General features: G+C 44.9%; 1 pseudogene; it reads right to left on the bottom strand.

Annotated features, from left to right (window-relative positions):
- Positions 1 to 4,858, bottom strand: LOC136493278 (WAT1-related protein At5g64700-like; annotated as a pseudogene).
- Between the last annotated feature and the right edge of the window lie 1,274 nt (positions 4,859 to 6,132).

Genomic DNA, 6,132 nt, shown 5'->3' with positions numbered 1-6,132 from the left:
TCATATGCAATACCTTGTTTCTGATTTTAGCTAACAAATTAGTTTTTTAAAGAAACATAGGATGTTATGATACACAAATATATTGAAAACAAATTAATAAACAGGAACAGTTCCGGATTTAAATGACGATTGATCACACTTGTTGAATACAGGTTCCAAATTCTGCTTTCTCCTGCTCTTCCCTACCCTTATTTTCCTTCTGCCCTTCTAGTTCTCTGTGAACCTCATCTTGAGCACCGTCGGCGACCGTGGTGACCTCTATGTTGCACTGCAAGGTCTTAGTTTCCCTCCTTTTACCCCATAGGACGTTGTAAAGGCCTCCACACAGCAGGATTCCACCAGTAACGCTGCAGTTTTGCATTGAGAGAGGAAAAACAAGAGGGGCAGAAAAATGTCGATTATTCAACTTTTATGTTCGTTATTGCTGATCCGACATACAATATAGTATATAGCTTACCTATCTGCCAAGGTGAACCATCTCTCCTAAAAAGGAGGAACAAAAAATTGTTAGGATAAAGGTGAGTGGAGTCCATGCGGTGAGGAAGACAGGAGTACAGGACCCTTCATCTCCGAGCACCATGCTTGGAGATAGTAGTTCAGTCCAGACACCAGAAACCCCTGGGCCATTTTTTTTTTTTATCGAACACGCAGGAGAGCTGCGTATCATTATATTAGTAGAAGAAAAGAAATAGTCTTACAGAGACTGAAACCCACAAACACCCACACACACCCACTAGACCATAGCAGCTAAATCACCGGAAAAGAGTTACAAGGACGACCACGAACCCCCCCACCCCCTGCAGAAACCTAAGTTGCAGTTCGGGCAGAGATTAGGGAAATCCCCTTAGCCCCTGCCACACTCCACCAAGCAGCCTTGTTGGATGTGCTGGGCCATTGATTTGTTGGATCCATGCATGCATATAAACAGGCAAATCAATATTCTTAAAATGGCTGTTGCTTTTCTGGAAATGGGTTGTGCAAATGAATAAAAATAATCCCTCAGTATAGCTAGCACTGGTCAATGAAAATGTAATAAAAACTTTATTTGGTGAAGGTGCATTTGTTGCTTATCTAGTGAATATTCAACATGAGGAAAACAAAGCATGCAACAAATTTTGAGATCTCATTCAACAGCTTCTGAATCCTAGTTGACAATTTCCGATGGAAACCACCCTAAGAATTCTCAATCTAGGTTGACAGTTTTCTTAACCTAACTCATGTAACAAAAATAAATTTTGTTCTAGATGAGGATCTGGTACCAGTACCAGTTTACTTATAGTTGGGAAAAAAATTACTTGATGCAGTAATTAACTAACTCATCAAATACAAAATTTACCGAGTAAACAACCGCGAGCAAGCTGATGTCTAGCCGTAACTTCCGCATTGAGAAGTCCCTCTCAGCAACCACTGCGACTAAGAACGATTGCACCGTGCTGAACAAGCATTGTGTCACCGTCACAAGCATCTTGTTCGGGAACTCCTTGAGCACAGCGGCCTATATGGATGGACATAGATCGATATATATAGCGTAAGGTAAGTACAACTAATATATACATAGATATATAGAGAGAGAATTCTGATCTGCAGATATGTTAATGAGACCTGCAGGACGAGCGATATGGACCATGCCAGTTGCAAGCACCGCGACGAACGTCCCTTTGATCCACGCGGCTCCCATTAACGTTTTCGCAGCCGTGGCGGAGGCATGGCCATGGGTGGTAGCACCGTAGGCACGGTGATGGTTGACGGGGTGCAGCAACTCCCCGGCGTACAAGGCAATGACTAAGACCCCAGCAAGGCAGAGCGCCACGCCAGTCAGCTTGGCTACGCAGGATGGGCTCCTCAGCTTCAGCTCCTCCATCCTGCGTGCGCCGTGAGAGACATGTGATGTGATTAGTTAACAACCAAGCAATAATTGATTATTCCATAGAGGCATGCATGACATATATATACTTGATTTGATGGCAATGTCAGTTAGACACCTGAATAGAAGCGCCAGGCAGAAGGTAATCACGGGAATGGAGTTGGTTGATGCTGCTAGCACCGTTGCTGATGTCAATTTCAGGCTCACGTTATACAGATTGCCGGTAACTGTAATCCTGGAAATCGACCAACGAATCCAACAGAAACGTACAGCAATTCGATCACAAATTCCTCCTTCAGTTCCAGACGAGCTAATTAAATCAATCATTCAAATGAACCTAAATAAATTACATGCATGCTTAGATGATATATATACCCGATTAAGGCGTAAACGAAGATCTTGAAGAGCAACGCGGACGACATGATGGATCTTGCATTTCTCCTGCTACAAGTTAAACAGATCATCTGTACATCATTTTGAGGTGACCACGGTTTACAAGACCACCTAATTTGTCATTTATTTTCCTAGATTTTAGTCAGCAGTCAGCGGCCAGCGGGTGATGGAGTTACCTCTCGAGAAGGACTGCAATGGGCAGATGGAGGAGAGACGCGGCTGCCTGGCGGTAGAAGACGAAGACGAAGCCGTTCAATCCGTGGTCCATTGCTGCCTTGTTGATAACGAACATGCCAGCAACGATCACCCGTATGATGATGGCGAGTATGTAAGGCTTTCTCCCGTCCATATCGACCTAGTAGTAGTTCCAGTCTTCCAGATAATCTGCTGTTACAGTTAGAGACGACTCAAGAGAACTTAAAACGTGTTTATGATTCTTTTTGTTCTATATATATAGCTGCTGAATTCTGGTAGAATTTTTGATAGGATCCGAAAGAGTAATAAAATACTATTGTTGCAAAGTGCGTTAGGGAATGGGGACATTCATCATAGTGTAAAAAGAAAAAAATGCATTCCATATCAGCGTGCAATTCCCTTAGGACCCACAATCATACCTAACAAAAGCAAATCATGCATTCTGTATAGCTCCACATTGATCCGCGTAGGAATCAAGTGCTCTCTATGGGTTGATTCTTCGCCACTTCGGCACAGTGAATCACCCACAAACGTTTACACCATGAGATGAGCCTCTCACAAGCTCCACTGAGAGATCACCATGCTCCCGATCGTCACCAAGCCGTCTAGGTGATGCCGATCATCAATAATAACAAGTACAAACTCTCACTTGACATAAACAAGCCTAATAGCAAATCAATGATGCTGCCAATCAATATATTAGAAGAGAGGCTTGATTTACTAGCACGAACATTTGGCTGCTCAAAAGGGACACTGTCCTTCACATACCTGGGGCTTCCTTTAGGGGCAACTAAACCAAGAGTTCATGACTTTCTGCCTCTGGTCAGCAAATGTGAAAGAAGACTTGGGAGGAATCTCATCCATGTTAAATCAAGCTGGCAGACTACGAATGACAAATGCAGTCCTTTCATCCTTACCAACCTACTATATGTGCACTTTGAAACTCCCTAAAGCTATGATAAAGCAAATTGATAAATTTAGGAAGAACTACCTTTGGAGAGGCTCAAACATAAATGGCAGAGGTGCACCAAAAGCAGCTTGGGAAATGGTATGCACCACAAAGGACGAAGGAGGGTTGTCCCACCCAATTTTAGGGATAAAACCGGGCGCCAACCATATGTGTGTCCAGGAAGTCAATATCACACGGACAGTGATAAAACAAGGTAGATACCAAAGATTGTGCTTTATTACATATCGATATAACATTCATTACATCAAGACTTACCAGTCTTTAACAGATACAAAGCAGAAACGATAAACTAATCTTCGGTAGAACTCTATAAGTCGCAGGGACGTCAACTGGTGAACCTCAGCCTACAGCTTCTGGACTCCTCAAGGTCATTTTCATGAACTCCACCATCTGGTACCCATCCGGGATTTTTGTTGATTGTAAAGCAAGCGTAAGCGCACCATGCTTAACAAGTATAACAAAGGGGTTTATGAAGGCTCAAAGGTTTGACTCGGTGTACTGCCGTTAGCAATTTTAGTTGGTCAACTTTTAGTGATAAACCAACCCAAGTGAAAAGTAATATTAGTCCGTATTAGGATCATTCTCAAACCAACCAAGTAACTACTAATCATAAATGATCCAGGCCGTCTATGTCCGTGAGCACGACTGATATATCAGTTTGATCAAACTCTGCATGCAGAGTGTACACTTTCACCATGAGCACACCAGGCCGCCGAGGAAGAAGCTCACGACGGCGGCGCCATTGACGCCGGCAGCCCGAGCTAGCCGCTAGCCGGAGAAACGCAAACCGGCGCTCCCAACCTTGTTTCTCTACGCATACTACACCTAGATGAATCTATAGGCTTTGCGAACTCAAGAACGGAATCACGGGGCCGGAGTTCTCGCAGGATAGACTCGCCCCACGGCGGCGCCATTGCCGGCGGACGCTGGACCTCGCCGAATCGGCAATTCTGAGCACTAAAGGCGAAGGTAAAAGCACGGGGATGGATAGGAGGTTACCTAGGGCTTGAATAATGGGTTTGCGACGTCCAGGAAAACACCACGGCGCCCGGCGACGAGGTACAGCGGACTAGAGAGAGAAGCCCGCCGGTGAGCATGAATTCATGAAATTCGAGAACAAAACAGAGGGGGAAGGGGACCTACGGCCGCATGGAAACCTTGCGAAGCTCCGGGGCGCGATCTCGTAGACAGGGGAGCTCCGGAACCCGGAGATTGCGAGCGGGGTGGGTGTTCGTGCGAACAGCGGCCAAAGAACAGAGAGGAGAGCTCGGAGGATGGATTTATAGGGCGAGCAGGGCGGTAGATTCGGGGACGTGCGCGGAGGTTACTCGAGCGGCGTCAGGTCCCGGCTTGAAGACCGCCTTGATGGCCTCCATCACTCGGTGGAGTGAAGGGGCGGCGTAAAGACGCGGGCGGGTTCTCCGGCTCGGCGAGGAAGAAGAAGTGGACGCCGACAGGCGGGCCCCGCTGACCAGAGAGAGAAGAGAGGGAGTGCGGGTGGAGCGGGCCGCGGGATGGCCCGAGGCGACGCTAGGAGTGGCCGCCGGGCTGGGCTGCTTCTTGGTGCTGGGCCGAAAGGTGGGAAGAGGAGATAAAATAAAAAGAAAAGGCTTTATATTAAATTTGACCCCAACCAACCTATTCCTACACTCAAGCAAAACACTGTGCTCCAGCATGAATGCAACAAATAAGTTTCTAACCCTTATATTAAATTTTAATTAACACAAAAATTATTATTTGGCCTATGTTAAATGCACAAAAAATTAAATAAAAGCACCAAATTAATTACTAAATTTAGAAATTGAATTTTAGGGCGTTACAAGGGTTAGGAGTGATAAACTTAACCAAGCCTTGTTAATGAAGAATTTGGACAGATTTTTTAGCAATAAGGACATACCTTGGGTGAATCTGATACGGGAAAAACATTATAGAAATGGGAGATTGCCTGGCATTGTGAAGAAGGGGTCCTTCTGGTGGAGAGATATACTAAAACTACTAAGTACCTTCAAGAGTATGTCCATCATCCAAGTCAAGAATGGCCAGTCTTGTTTTTTCTGGAAAGACAAATGGTCTCCTCACATCCTAGAGCAGCAGTTCCCCCAATTAAGCTCTTTTGCAAATAATCACTTTATAATTGCCAGCAAAGCCTTTAACCAGGGAATAAGCAGTGATCTGTTCAACCTGCCTCTGTCCCAGGTGGCCTATGACCAATTGATCAGTCTCCAGCAGACTATGATGGGAAGAACCTTGGAAGATTCCAATGATATCTGGGCCTATAATAGAGGAACAACAAGATTCAAATCTGTAGCAGCATATAGGAAACTCATTGGATATCATGAAGTCAACAATATTCAAATCTGCAGCAGCATATTGAAAACTCATTGGACATCATGAAGTTGACCCAACCTTCAGGTGGCTCTAGAGATCCTTTTGTCAACCAAAACACAAGGTCTTTTGCTGGTTACTGCTCAAGATAGACTAAGTACAAGAAATATCCTCAGAAGGAAACATACGACTCTAGATTCCTATACCTGTGAAATCTGCTCACTAATGGTTGAAGAAACAGTCGATCGTCTCTTCTGGCACTGTCCCTTTGCTCAACATTGCTGGGGAATCCTGAATTTGAATGTAGTGCAAAATGGGAACACCTTTGAGAATGTGATGGCCATCAAGAACCAACTGCAGTCCCAATTTTTTATGGTTGCTGTGG

This window comes from Miscanthus floridulus, chromosome 11 (assembly GCF_019320115.1).
Source record: "Miscanthus floridulus cultivar M001 chromosome 11, ASM1932011v1, whole genome shotgun sequence".
Lineage (NCBI taxonomy): Eukaryota > Viridiplantae > Streptophyta > Magnoliopsida > Poales > Poaceae > Miscanthus > Miscanthus floridulus.
The sequence above is the reverse complement of the archived record's forward strand: the minus strand, read 5'-3'. Positions and strand labels throughout refer to the sequence as shown.